The 14,657-nt window shown below is 45.6% G+C and overlaps 1 protein-coding gene and 1 long non-coding RNA gene across 2 annotated transcripts in view; one reads left to right on the top strand and one right to left on the bottom strand.

Moving 5' to 3' along the window:
* The window catches only part of ITPK1 (inositol-tetrakisphosphate 1-kinase), a 225,481-nt gene that overhangs the window by 15,627 nt on the left and 195,197 nt on the right, over positions 1 to 14,657 (top strand). The gene's annotated exons all lie outside the window — the stretch shown is intronic.
* LOC109321704 overlaps positions 1,091 to 14,657 on the bottom strand; it is an 18,676-nt gene continuing 5,109 nt past the window's right edge. The window contains exons 2-3 of the long non-coding RNA XR_002104146.1: positions 8,161 to 8,166; positions 1,091 to 1,187 (exon numbers count right to left, since the gene is read on the bottom strand). This is a non-coding gene — a long non-coding RNA (uncharacterized LOC109321704). The remainder of the gene's footprint in view (positions 1,188 to 8,160; positions 8,167 to 14,657) is intronic.

Below are 14,657 nucleotides of genomic sequence, written 5' to 3'. Positions count from 1 at the left end.
ACTGTCCGAGCCCCCAAGGTCTGGAACAGTCTGCCAGCGGAGGTGGTTCAAGCACCTACATTGAACACCTTCAAGAGTAAATTGGATGCTCATCTTGCTGGGATCCTATGACCCCAGCTGACTTCCTGCCCTTTGGGCAGGGGGCTGGACTTGAGGATCTCCCAAGGTTCCTTCCAGCCCTAATGTCTATGAAATCTATGCAATCTATGAAATCTGGCACCTGGGCCGAGCACTGTGAGCGCTCGTAAAGCCATGCCAAGGGCCCTGCAATAACCCCTGCTAGCTCCCTCAACACCCTGGGGTGGAGAGCATCTGGACCCACTGATTTGAACACACCCAGCCCCTCCAGAAGCTCTCTTACCCAGTCCTCCCCATCTTGAGGTCTGGAGGCATTCCCCTTGAGTCCGTGGGGAAGTCCCGGTCCCTGCCTAAGAAAATGGAGGTGAAGGATTGGTTAAAGAGGTCCGCCAGATTGCCCAGAGGATCTTGCAAGGGCCCCACATTTCCTGGTGCTTTCTTCATCCTCCCTATATATTTGAAAAAGGACTTTTTATTATCGTTGATTTTTGGATGCAAGTCCTAGCTCTATGTCCTCCTTGGCTTTCCTGAGAGCCCCCCTACCAGCCTGAGCAGGGGAGGTATACTCCTCTTTGGAGATAGCACCCGCCTTCCATTGGTTGAATGCCGCCTTTTTGGCAGTCAGGCATTCCCGTACGCCCTTGATGAGCTGGGGGGCTTTCAAGCACTCCTGCCCCCCTTGCTTTTAGTTGGGATGGTCACCCCTTGGGCCCTGAGTATCGTCTCTTTAAGGAATGACCACTCATCTTGGGCACTGAGCTCCCCTGCTCTCGAACCCCAGCGCCTCTCCCACTAATCTCAACTCGTTGAAGTTGGCTCTCTTGAAGTCTAGGGCGATCGCCTTGCTGCAGGCCCTTGACACCCTGTGCTGGATGGTGAATTCCAGCAAGCGATGATCGCTATTGCTTCGTCTTCTCCTTCCCCCAACGAGCTTAGTTTAAAGCCTGCCAGAGGAGATCTGCCAACCAAGAAGAAAACACACGTGCACCTTTTAGGGGAAAGGTGGAGCCCATCCCATCTGAGCATGTGTCTTGTCGTGATGTGCGGGTCATTGTCAAGGAAGCCAAAGCCTGCCTCAAGACGCCATTCTCGAAGCTGCCAGTTGGCCTCTGCAATGTATGTCTCATGCCAAGACACTTAAAAATTTTTCAAACATTTGAAAAACGTTGAAGTGATGATACCCAGAAAAATATATATTTTCTCCTAGTGGACAATAGTTCAGGGTGCTGTAGAGTTCAGGCTAGGAATTAACTCTTTTCTATTCTAATATATAATAATGTTTACTAAATATATTATATCTTTACTAAAGACAACTCCCTATCTAACCATGATAAAGTTAACTGCAAGTTGAGATTACTGGTTAATAGCCAACAGAACAAATGATGTATTTGGTGATTAATGGCCTTGGAGAGAAATGACAGTATTATAAAGGTCTGTTTGTAATAGGCCACCCTCATCCCATCTACAGTGATAAAATGCTTCAATTGTTTTTCTATGCCACCCTAAAACTACTGCTACAGTTACAAGAACTGATATCATAGTTCAGTTTTATTTGTTATCTTATCAGCATGGCTTCATTACAAGGGCATAAAGAGATGTAAAACATTTTGTAAGAGTGGGTTATGTTATGAAGCTTGCTTCAATATGTTATGTCTTTGTATTACCAAATCCGGGAACTAGTTCAATAGTGACCATGTATGAAATATCCTGTCCCCTTAGTATTTTAAATATGTATTTCCCTGAAACTTGGTTATTTCATCTAAGCTTAAAATACAAAGATGTAAATAATAATAATTTATTTACTGTTTGTTTTCCCCCCCCGTTATCACTTGTATTCCTGTTGGGCCTCGTTTGGTCAGGGATTGGGCACCAACTCCCTTAGGCGCTGTACACATACCTAGCAGGAAGTTGGTCCCTACCCCAGTGACATTACAATCTGGTCCATAATTGTTTGGTTTGGTATGCACATAGAGTGCTGTTCAAGTCCTGAGGTCTGATCTTGGTGCACCAGTGTTACCTGCCATGATTTGCCAGATCAGAGCCCTAAACAAATGTGAAGTGGAAGGAAGGCGAGGTAAAAGTGAAAACACAGACTGGTGGAATAAGTCACCAGTTAGTTAAGGAGCACTTGGAGGGCTGGATGGGTATAGCAGGCCTGGATGACCTCCATCCACGGGTACTGAAGGAATTGGCCAGTGTCATAGCTGAGCTGCTGGCATGGCTGTTTGAGCACTCATGGTGCTCTGGCCAGGTCCCTGAGGACTGGAAAAGGACCAACGTGGTGCCCATTTTTAAGAAGGGGAGATGGGATGAACTGGGTAACTTTAGGCCAGTCAGTCGTACCTCTATCCTTGGGAAAATGCTGGAAAAAATCATTAAAGAGCGCGTTTGTGAAGGCCCAGCAGGGGAAATGATGCTGAAAGGAAACCAGCACAGGTTCACCACAGGTAGATCTTGCCTGACGAAACTTATAGCTTTTACGATGAGGTAACACACTGCCTTGACACTGGAGCTGAGGCAATTGTCATCTACCAGGACTTCAAGAAGGCCTTCGATACTGTTTCGCGTCCTATTCTCACAAGGAAGCTAGCAGGCTGTGGAGGGGATGCCTTCACAGTCAGGTGGGTGGCAAACTGGCATCGGGACCACACCCAGAGAGTGGTGGTGGATGTTGTTTTCAACCCGGAAGGAGGTGGGCAGGCATGTCCCCTAGGGGTCGGTCCTTGGAGCGGTGTTATTTAATATCTTCTTCAGTAATTTGGACGAGGGTGTGGAGAGTACCCTGTCCAAGTTTGCAGATGACACCAAGTTATGGGGCAGGAAGTGGATACAGGCCAATCTAGACAGGTTGGGTCAATGGGCAGAACAAAGTTGGGATGCGATTCAACAAAGACAAATACAGGGTACTCCATGTAGGCAGGAGGAATCCCCAGCACATCTATAGGTTGGGGGATGACCTCCTCAGCAGCTCAGTGGCTGAGAGGGATCTTGGAGTCATAGTTGATTCCAAGATGAACATGAGCTGACAGTGTAACGAAGCCATCAACAAAGCCAATCGCACCTTATCGTGCATTAGCTGACCAACAGATAGAGGGAGGTGATGCTTCCCTTCTATGAGGCATTGGTCAGGCTGCAGTTGGAGTACTGTGTCCAGTTCTGGGCGCCACACTTCAAGAAGGATGCAGAGAATCTGGAGAGGGTCCAGAGGAGGCCACTCATATGATTAGTGGCCTCTGTGCAAAACCTTATGAGGGGACGTTGAGAGATCTGGATCTCTTCGGCCTTCACGAGAGACGTCTGAGGAGAGACCCTGTAGCAGCCCATAAGCTTTTCAACGGAAGACAACAGAGTTGGAGATACGCTATTTACCAGGGCACCCCTTGGAGTAAATAGGAATAGTGGGTATGAATTAGTGGAGAGTAGATTCAGGTTAGACATTAGGAAGAAATTTTCACAGTAAAGGTGGCCAGAATCTGGAACAGGGTGCCAAGACAGGTGGTGCTCTCACCTAGCTTGGAGGTTTTCAATAGGAGGCTAGACAGTCACCTGGCTGGGGTCATCTGACCTCGATCCTTTTCCTGCCTGGGGCAGGGGGTCAGACACGATGATCCTTCGGGGTCCCTTACATCTCTACTATCTATGAAAGCCAGGACCTGTTGCACCGCAGAGATTTCTGAATGTTGCAAAGGAGTTGAGCAAGCGTTGGTCAGTCATACCAGGATTTCCCCTGAGTTTGACTGTTCCTTTGTCCTCTTTGGTCCTTGGCCTGGCTGTGCACTGGCTTAAGAAACAGAAAATCATTTCAATAGACTTTGTACATTGCTTCCATTTTGTAGGGTTCAGCACACCCTTGTTCTTAGCATGTTTTCTTGTAAACAATTGTTAATAACATTTTTTCCATATGCCAAAAATCTTGATGGTTGAGGAATTGTTATTGCCTTTGAGTTGGAAAAAGTGGCAAACTTAGTAGAAAGTCCTGTAGGGTGGTTTTCCCCTTAGCCCCCAACCTGCCGCTTTTTTTGATGGTGGGGGGGGGAGACCTGTTAGTTTAAAAAAAACAAACCCTCCTCAGCAGCCTGTCTCTTTCCTGTTCTAAACCATCAGAATTTGGCCGTTTTTAGAACTGCAGTGGGAACTTGTGTAGAATCTCAAACTCCTTAGTGAAAGAAAAGGGAGATTGCTCCTTGCATGATTATGGCAGCTATTTAGTGGCTTTTGCAAATCAAAGTATGGTACAAATTAGCAGCAAAATATACTTTTCTGTAGTTTTGTTGTGGATATAGCAGCCTCCCTGCATGCACAAAGTTTTTCAGCTAATATTGAGAACATGCCTAGTTTTCTTTGTTTTTTACTGGTCCTGATTTGGTGCTGGCATAATACAGTTAGGGATGCAGAACTAAGAATCAACCAGACTGCAAAATCCTTGCATTGCCTTGACTCAAACTTCCTTTGGGCATGAAAGAAGAAAAAAATGCTGATTTTTAAGTGAATTAAAACACTGTCCATGTTGTGTGTGTTGAGGGGGAGAGTTTGTGTTCTGCAGGAGAGTTGGTGAAATAAGGAAAACATCAAATTAGAGTTGCTGTGTCATCTAGATTTGGGTGTCAAACTGACCCGCACTCCTGGGCCAGATTCTGACCCAGCAGCAAGGCTAGCCTTCAAATTCCTGGCTCCTCTGGGAGCTTCATGGGCCATATATTTGATATGACTGATCTAGACATTAGACATAATCTTACAAGAGAAGCAAGTCAGAACCAGTTCAGTGCTGTGGCTTATTTTTTTTTAATTTTGTTTCAAAGTCTCTGCAAGGATGTCTCTGTGCTTCCAGGGTAGTGCTCGGTTCAAATGAAGTACTGGTAAGTACCACATTCTCAGCAGATCTTCTAGGCCCAAGCAGTGCAGTGATGCTATTTATGAAGGGAAGGAATTGGGCATGTTTGCTAGCAGAAGGTACAGGGAAAGGAGTTTGCGTGAAATGTATTCTGGCCCTGCCTGTGCTGTGCTTGCTTTTTAGACAAAGAGGGGCTTTAGTAGAGCTGTCACTCTGTTTCTGTTAACAAGTAATTTTAAAAAAAGGGAAATATCTGCACAGGGGTGGGTGGGCAGCCTAGCCTGTTCCTTTTACAGTAGCTTCTAATGACTGCTACCTGTACTGTGTAGCTAGGGGGAAAAATAGGAGGGGAAAAAGCACAGACCTTGGAGCGTGGCAGGGTATAGGTATCCAGTGTGAAGGCTACCGAGTTATCAGACCAAGTTGCCCCTTGCAGTCAGTTAAAAGAAAAACAGGTTTTCTTTCATATTTCACTACTTAATGAGATGTTGCTATGAAGCCAGCACTCTGACGGCAGTGCTCACTCTGTGCAGGGAGAGCGTCTTGTTCTTCTCGGCGTCTTCTGAGATTGCTACGTGGAATGCAGATTAGGAAATGCCTCTCCTTTTGTGGAGGAAGGTTGCATTTAAGGGGATAACTTGTGGATATTAGGATAAGTCCTTCACCTTTTGAGCATTGTGGGTACCAGGTGGAAGGAAATCTTGGTTCAGGAATTTTGCCATCTTTTTGAGCATTGTCTCTCTCCTCTGTCCCAAACAAGATATCTGGGGCCTCCTGGCACTTCACAGAGACTGGGGCTGGTTGAAAGTTTTTGAGGTGAGGGGAGAAGGGTTTATGAAAATTTTGGTGATTTTTAAAATGTTGGGTGGTTGCCCCTCTGCGCCCCCCCCAGTTTCAACTACTTCTAACAAGGTATAAATCCTGCTGTTGCTGGTGAATGGAAAATCAAACTCTTCCCCCTTTTTTTTGTTTTTAATTACTTCTTAGGCTTTTAGCCCACAGCATCTGTTTGAGAGAGAATTACTGCCCCAAGTTCTTTCTAAATTGTGAATAAAAGCATGAGTGGTGGCTCATGTTGGCCAGCTGATGGAATCAAAGTAATTAATAGTATGTCTAAACTGCTACCACATTGGAAATAATTTTGGCTTGATTTAGAAAGAGGTTTGTAGTTTGGTTTGCTTCTCATTCCTGTATTGGGAGAGTTCAAATGTAGCTTCAGTATTTGTACAGCACACAGATTCATTGATCTTGGCTGCTTTTCTGAGTAGGAACCCTGGAATTCTCTGTTTCAAGGAAAGCCCATGCACACAGGAGACGAGGCTTGCTTGAGAACTGGCCTGATACTATAAAAATCATTCATGCAGAAAATGACAGTCAGCCTTACCCCTTCCCAGTTGAAGTATAAAGATACCCTCCTTTCTTCAGAACAACTTTATGCCAGCTGCTAGGGATTTGTAAACAAAGCCAAACATCCCTATCACAACACTTCATCCCTCTCCAAGGGAAGGGGATTAGAGTGGAGGGGCAACTTGATTGATTGATGCAAAGTTAGCCTGTATGCTTCAGCTTGGAAGGGTGGCAGGATATTCATAGTGATAGCAATGGCTTTACAATGTCTGAATAGGACAGAACTCCAGTCTGCCATGCAGAGACACTGGGCTGAGGCTGGAATGACTGCTGCATGACTGAGCAACAAATAGGAGGGGTGTGTGTGCATGTGACACTCGCACACCTATCCTATTTCTTGTTCAGTCATTTACACGCATGCATATATAAATGTGTAGAATAATAAGCTTAAATATTTGATGGAGTGCTTAGGTTGCACATGACTACCACTTCCACTTTTATTTTGTATAATACCTCAGTATGTCCTGTGGCAATCCCAGGGCCTCTGAGAAAAAGCTTTTCTTTTCCACTTTGTGTGACTGTGGGTAGTAGTTTCCTGACCAGCCTGGCAGGTTACTTACAATGGTCATTGTCTGGGAGGGAGTTGGCACACTATGCTTTTTGCTGGGACTTGGAACTCTTTTTGTCTTGAGTAATCGGTTAATGTGACATTTATCTTGATTCTGTTCCTTTTTGGCTGTGTCTTTCATCTGCTTTTCTTACTGCAGTAACGCATTAGTGTAGTGCTAACTGCAGAGATTAGAGATGCATTATTTTCCAGTTTGTTTACTTTTGGGCCTGTTTCAGGTTTCTGGGTATAGGCAGCCTTGCTGCTTTCCTTTGTCTTTGCTTTCTCCTCTTTGTAGGCGTCTCTTACAACAGGGCAGAGGAAAGTTTTCTTAAGCAAAACAGGAAAATGATTTAAGCCGTAAAAATAGCAGGGGGACTTGGGGAAAGTGGAACTATAGTACATTATTTCTGATTTCCCAATTTTTTTCTTAACTTGCAGGATTTCAGCTCGATATGTGGTTAGTTCAATAGTTGCAAGTTTGTATGGGCAAGAATTTATTTTTAAAAGAATTGCAGTTGACACAGTCCATATGCCTGTGGCTCTTACATGGTGTTTTGCCTCTTAAAGGCAAGGTGTAAGCAGAGGATTTGAAGATGAAGTCCTGTTCTGACCATTGTTCTACAACTGATCTCCTCGTGGCCATATCTCTCGCCTCACATGTAAAATGAGGCTAACATCTGTCTGAAGGGACTGTATGATGCTTGTAAAATAAAGATATGAGAAGTACAGACTAGTCCTGTTCAAGGATTCTGCAAATATGACTGCTTCCCCATGACTTTAGAAGCACATTCAGTTTCCAATCATGGGAAGCTTTGCAGTAGATTTAACTGGGACCTGAATTTGCCCTTTGAATTCATTTTTACTTCATTTTATTAATGGAGAAACTACGGGTATATCAACATTATATAAAGGGTTGACCTTGACCTCCCCCAACCTGAACCATGTGAACTGTTACCTATCTATATTGTATGTTATGGCCTAAACCAAAGCTCTCCACAGTGCTTCTCCTTTGCAAAACAGAGCCATATTAGGCGTTCCTTTGTGGACTACTCATCTCCTTCTGGGTTTGTCTGTCTTGATGGGATGCCAAAGAGCAGGGAAGTGAGAATAGGGAATTCTGGGATTGCTTCTGACCACACCTAAATTCCAAACACAGTGCAAGAAGGAGTGGGCTAAGAAGTTGTTGGTGGCAGGGTTCAACAGAGCTTTTGGGGTCAAATGTATTGCCACCAGATGGCCAAGCTTGGGAGTTCAGTGTAGATGGGTTTATGCTTTAGGGAGACCTTAAGGTTACCCGTAACTATCAGAGTAAATGTAGCGTGAACCATAGCAAAGGTAAGTTCTTTGCTCAAGGTGTCAAGAGGTCAGCATCAGGGCTGGTTTCGGACTGTCCCGTGCTAGCCTGTGTGGGATTTGGTCCATGGGCTGTGAGTTCCACTTGCCCTTTCTGCCTCTGTAAATCCTAAAGCAAGAGCCCCAGCATGATTCAGGTTAACAAAAACAATTGGGGGCAGAATATCATAGCTGTGGCAGGTGGTCATTGACATCCTGCCAGGATCGCTTTAAGCCCCTTTTGAATGCTTATTTAGTTCAGGGAAATATCCGGTATAGTAATCTCATATTTTTTTGTAGCATCAAGTTTAGTATTTGCATTTCCTGTCTCTTGGTGATACTGCCACCCTTTCTTACACTGAGTGACTTGTGGGTGTGATAGCACAGTGTGAAATCAGTAGAGCATATTTGCTGCCTTTAGCTGAGGGGTTTTAACCGAAGGTATCTGCCCATAAAAGCATACTTGGTACATTTTAAAATCCTTTCTATTTTTAAATCAAAGGAAGTTGCCATTTGTGGGGAATGTATGGTATTTTTTGCTAATGACATTATTAGACTGCCCCAACTCCAGTCCAGCAAGAGACGGATTTTGTCAAGGAGTGCTTTCAGCTAATCCACCTATCATTTTGTCTTTAAGATTGTGAGACCCTGTCTCTATGTCAGTGTCTCAACAGTCAGCATGACTTCAGCGCAATAATTATTGGGAGCCTTTTATGAAAAAAGGGAGGCTACATGCTGATTTTTACTGCAGCCCAAGAAACAAAAGTTTTTAAAGAGTTTGTTTTCGTTTTCTTCCTCCATCAAAAAATTTCATCTGGTTGTGAAAATCTTTCGCCCCCGACAACGTCAGGAAATTAAATTGTTTACTCAAAAATGTCTGATGTCGGTGTGGACCGCCCACGCTAGCCTAGGACAGCTCTGAGCTGTTCCTGCGAGGCAAGCCCAGAAGAATGGGAGCTGTATCCTTTCATCTGAACTGTAAACGTACAGTTCAGCTGCCTGAGTGTTGCAAGCAGTCTTCCCAGACAACTTTTAAAACTACACTAGATTCCCAGACCTTTATAACTACTGCAAACCATTTTAAATCTCTTGCAGTATTTGGAATGTCTTCTGCATGTTCACCAATATCCTGTTCAAAGGCATTTTAACTCGTATAAAATTAATGATCTTTTAATAAGGATGGGTGGCAAAGGAAAGGCCTGTGGCTGAAAGGTGCAGTGCTAGGAATCAGAATGGGGTTTGAGCTCCATAACTCTGCTATGGGCTTTATCAGTTACACCTGGGATGTCAAAAATCTGGCCCATGGGCTGGGGCTGGCCTGCCAGGCTACTGGAAATTGGGAACTATGGCCTGCTGCAAAATGTGGGGCCTTTAAGCCCTGTTGGCTAGAGCCATTGGCAGTGATTTGTCTTCTTGCTACTGCTGCTCCCAAACCCTCATTGCATCCAGTCCCCTGCCAGTGCCAGACCCCTCATCTAGGGACACAAATTACACACAAACTGGTACAAGTAATCGGAATCTGGTTCTGACCTGTAACACAACAGGTAGTTCAGAGCACATAAACCACTTTCAGAGTGGACAGAACAGGTTTCAGACAAACCTGGATGGATGTAGTATCAGATTTAACTGATTTAGGCTAAATAGGTTTATTGAACTTCTGTCCTAGAGTCTTTCCAAAATCAAGCTTAACTCACAGTCCCCCAGCATCCCAGGATGCTTTGCACTTCCCCTGCAAATCCTGCTTCTGCCCTCCCCCTTGCGGGGGGGGAGGCATGCTGGCCTTGGCCCAAGCTATCTGCCCCAGCTGAACAGGGAAGTGTGCTGTAGTGCCCCCTGGCTTTTGGCCTGGATCACTGCAGGCATTTGGCTGCATTACTGGAATCAAAAGTGAATGTCTGTTTGCTTGCTTATCGTTTCAATCTGTGTAGCTTAGACCAACCTGTAAAGATTGAATTGATTCAGCCTTGAGCTTCTGTCTGTACTTAGCTCTTGCTGACACTCTGGTAGTCACAGTACCCATCCCATGCCTTGAGTTGGATCCAACCCATGAAGAGCTCCAGGTGTCAGTTGTGGCCCAGGGTCCCCCAGTGGGTTTGACCCCTTGTCTTAACTGACTTGCATTAATTTCTTGGTATCTTACTCCCTGACCTATCAAATGGGGGATAGTGTTACACAACAGCCCTGTGAGAGATGTTTAGAGTTGATTGTGAATTACTTAGACACCTTCAGATAAGTTGTAGCAGAAGTGCCAGAGTCCTAGTTTGGATGTCTGATCCTGATAGTTGCCAGGAGCTCTTCATTAAAACTTTATATTTTCAAGGTTACTCTTGCCAATTTAAACTCCCAATCATTAGGAGCCCAATTGTGGTTTCAATAGAAGGAATAATACAGCTGATCTATTGCTTAGTACACAGAGAATCTACTACGTGTGTTTAAACACTTAGTTCTTTTAACTGTCTCTTTTAAAGTGGTAGCTGTTACAGTATTTTACAAATAAAGCACTTTATATTATAGCCTGTGATGATCTGAAATCAGTTGTGTTGATGCACTTAGCAGTCTAGTTAAGGCTTGCCCTTTGCATGTTCATTGAGCTACCATTTATGTTGACTTGCTCTTTGCAGTTGGTCAGTTGAATTGGAGAGACCTATTCAAAATGTGCTCAAGATGCAGCTATAGGTTAATTGTTGTGGAAACAATGGATATGATGCTGCTGAGGCATTCCCTGGCATTTCCCTTGAGATACCAATAATGAACATGTCTCATGCCTTACCTGGTGTTCTTCACCTCTCAAGAGGGGTTTACTGCCATGGAAAGCTGACAGTAGTGTGGGAGACAAGAAGCAGTAGCCAACCACATGAGGAGAATAAAATGGTCAAAAAATTTGTATATTGTGTGTATGGTGGGGGTGGGTGCACGCATGTGCATGGTGGTGGTAGGGTATGGGGGTGTGGTGGGGGCTGTGGGGGCAGGTGTGGATATGTGTGAGGGGGTTGTGGGGGAAGGGTGTGGGGAGCCCCTTGCACTTCACCTATGGAGCGGCAGCAGGCAGGGCGCTTGGAGCACAGGTGCCTGGCAGGGTGCGGCTCTGGCCAGCGCTGCACATCACAGCGAGGGGCTTAGCCTCCATTGGGCCATCTGTAACTCTGCTCCCTGCCACTCGCACTCAGCCCCTGCACTTGCTAGGCATGGGAGGGAATCCTCAGGCACTGGAGGTGGCTGCCTTCCCTGTCACCCAAATGAAGGCACCTGGTGGTTCCTTCCCCGGTTGCGCGGCCCTGGTGGGAAAGGCAGCCAGCTCCAGCACCTGGGGCTTCCCTCCTGTGTCTGGGGAGTGCAGGGGTTGTGTGGTGAGTGGCAGGGAGCACTGGCAGTACAGATGGCCAGGTGGAGGCTGTGCTTTTCGCTGCAATGTGCAGTGCTGGCTGGAGCTGTACCCACTGGGCACTGGCACCCTGAGCACCCCCACCTGCTGTTGCCACTGCCTGCCGGGGCTCCACACTGTGGGGGGAGTGTGTGGGAGGTCCTTGCACCCACACATTGCCTACTCAAGCTCTGTGCTACTGCTGCCCATTGGGTGTGGGCTCTGTGCTGCTGCCAGCTCGGCACTCCCGTCCAGCTACAGCTCTTTTCCCTACCACTTTCCTACTTCCTGCCCAGAGCCAGCAGGAGACTGGGGAAGTGGAGTAGGTCCCTGGGAGCTGCAGCAGCAGGTACCTGCCCAGAAGCTGCTGCTGGCCAGGCTGCTCCCTTCTGCCCATGAGACCGGGAGCAACGTACAACAGGATACACTTTGGTGGGGGGGGCACATGGGCACCTCCCTCCCACCCCTGTAGGTGGGGTGCAATTCATTGGGGAGCACCACAGGCCAGACAAAAGTGCTTTGTGGGTGGGATCTAACCTGCAAGCTGTATTTTGTCTGCCCCTGGGTAAAACAGTGCTGTAGGGAGTTCATGTAGCATGGGAAAATTGACCAAGGGCATGTCAGTACCTATTTGGCTACCTTGGTCTCATGAAGCAGGGTTTCTCTCCAGAGTAATAGATCTGCTGCAGGAGAAACTTCTCTGGCAGAGAGTATGGAGGGTAGGAATGCTGATGGCAAAGAGTGTGACTATTCTCTCTAAAGCCAGTTTGATGCACAAGTTTGTCTTTTCTCCTGTCTTGTCCTAAACTCTGGCTTAATGAGATCTTTAAGTGCATGCTCCTAGGAGCTATCTACTTCTCTGATTTCTTTTGAGACTACCTTTTTCCTATGAAACATGAAGACCTTGAAGAACCTAGCCTGACCTGTGGTCTCCTATGGACATGTTTATATTTGATCTTCTAATGCAAATGTGAGCTTTGGTTTCAGTGGAAGAAATTTTGATTCCAAAGAAGAAACTGGGCATCTCAGAGTGCTGCACAGACTTTGTTTGAGTATTTAAGGATTTTTGGGGAAAAAACTTGTTATTTAGTAATTTAAGGATTACCACCCTGAATTCACCAACTAAATGTGAATGTTTGCAGTATAGTTGTCATCTGTTACATGCTTCATGTCAGGGTATACAGTACATAGAAGAGTTACTGAGTATCTTATTCCATATGATCCCACCCTGTGGCTGAAATGTGTTAGTGATCTGTTTTGGTTTTTTGTCATTTCCCGCCCCCCACTAAGTCCAGTTAATTTCTCTGTACAAGCAGTAGGTGATCTACAGCAATTTTGATTTTTAGTGCTACAGCAATAGAAAAATGGCTGTTCCCAGAAATAAAGCACCACTACACTGTAATATCTTTGCCTGATTATTTTAGTAATGACCTACAAAGGGGGATGACAGATTGGAGTGTCTGGCCTTTAGTTCTGCATTATTATAGTGAGGCGAGTGAAAACAGTTTACTTCCAGAAATGTAGAGGTTTGAAGTGTTACTCCTACAGATTTCCCTATACAAGGCAAAGCTGAAGCCTCGGTGTCCTGAGGGCAGTACCTTTTAAAGGAACAGAAGTGTACTCCATTATTTTGTGAAATCCAGAAGGTGGAACAATATTACATAAAACCTCATGTAGCAGACTGTATCAACTATTATACATAGGTTCTCCTACCGTGCACATCATTGTAGTAGTTGCCAAGTATCTGGTTCTGATACTTGACAGCCTTAGTCTGGCTATTTATACTACATTGTAAAGATTTAAGACCCATAATACTTGATTGGATTTATTGTTAACTTGCAGGATAAGAAATATGTTGTCGTAGGTGGGTAAAGATGGTAAATAATGAATCTGTAGCAATCTGAATACCAAGGGAATAGTGTAACTTCAGGAAGAAGTGGGAGTGAGTCTCTTAATGATTAAGAAATAACCCAAGCTTTTATTGTGTTCACTGTTTATTTAAAGCAAAGGTCCAAGAATTGTGTGGTATTTGAAATCCTTTTATTTGCAGGAAGACTGGTAGAATTTGATGGCAACATACTAATATGTGGATGGCCACTGAAGCGTTATCAGTCAGCTTTTAGAGAGAGGATACCAGACTTTATGGGCTAAGGGGCTTAATTACAGTAGGGGTCTGGGTACAAATATTTATAGGTAAAATTGCCCACCTTCGAGCATCAAGGACAATAAAAAGTCCTTTTTCAGATATGTGGGGAGCTGGAGGAAAAGCAAGGGCAACATTGGACCCCTGCTGAACCAGATTTGACAACTGACGCCCAGAAAAAAGCCCACCTATTAAATGGGTATACTTTGCGTCGGTCTTTCACCAGTCCCATGGGACGCCCATGCCCGCTACGGGACAGGGACGTCCAGGTGGGGGAGATCCCCTGCCCTCCATTAATACTGACCTTGTGAAAGAACACCTTGAGAGGCTGGATACCTTCAGTTCAGCCAGCCCCGACCATCTACACCCCAGGGTCCTCAAGGAGCTGGCAAGCATCATAGCCCAGCCTCTGGCACGGATCTTTGAAAACTTCTGGTGCTCTGGTGTACTGCCTGAAGACTGGAAGAAGGCCAATGCGGTGCCGATCTTCAAGAAAGGGAGGAAAGTGGATCTTGCAAACTGTAGGCCCATCAGCCTGACTTCTATCCCGGGGAAGGTCTTAGAAAAGCTTATTAGAGAGGCCATCCTTAATGGACTGGCCGACGCCAACATCCTGAGGGGTAGCCAGCATGGGTTTGTTGCGGGTAGGTCTTGCTTGACCAATCCCATTTCCTCCTACGACCAGGTGACCTATCACCTGCACAAGGGAGAAGAGATTGATGTCATATATCTTGACTTCAAAAAAGCCTTCGATCTAGTATCCCATGATCATCTCTTGGCCAAACTGGCCGGTTGCAGCCTTAGGTCCACCACGATCCGCTGGCTGGAAAACTGGCTCCTTGGTCAGACCCAGAGGGTAGTAATTTGATGGCAGTCACTCATCATGGTACCCTGTGACCAGTGGGATCCCCCAAGGCTCTGTCCTTGGACCCATATTGTTCAACATCTTCATTAA

This window comes from Crocodylus porosus, unplaced genomic scaffold, assembly GCF_001723895.1.
Source record: "Crocodylus porosus isolate Cpor-Errol unplaced genomic scaffold, CroPor_comp1, whole genome shotgun sequence".
Taxonomy (NCBI): Eukaryota; Metazoa; Chordata; order Crocodylia; family Crocodylidae; genus Crocodylus; species Crocodylus porosus.
This window is presented reverse-complemented; position numbering and strand designations above follow the sequence as displayed.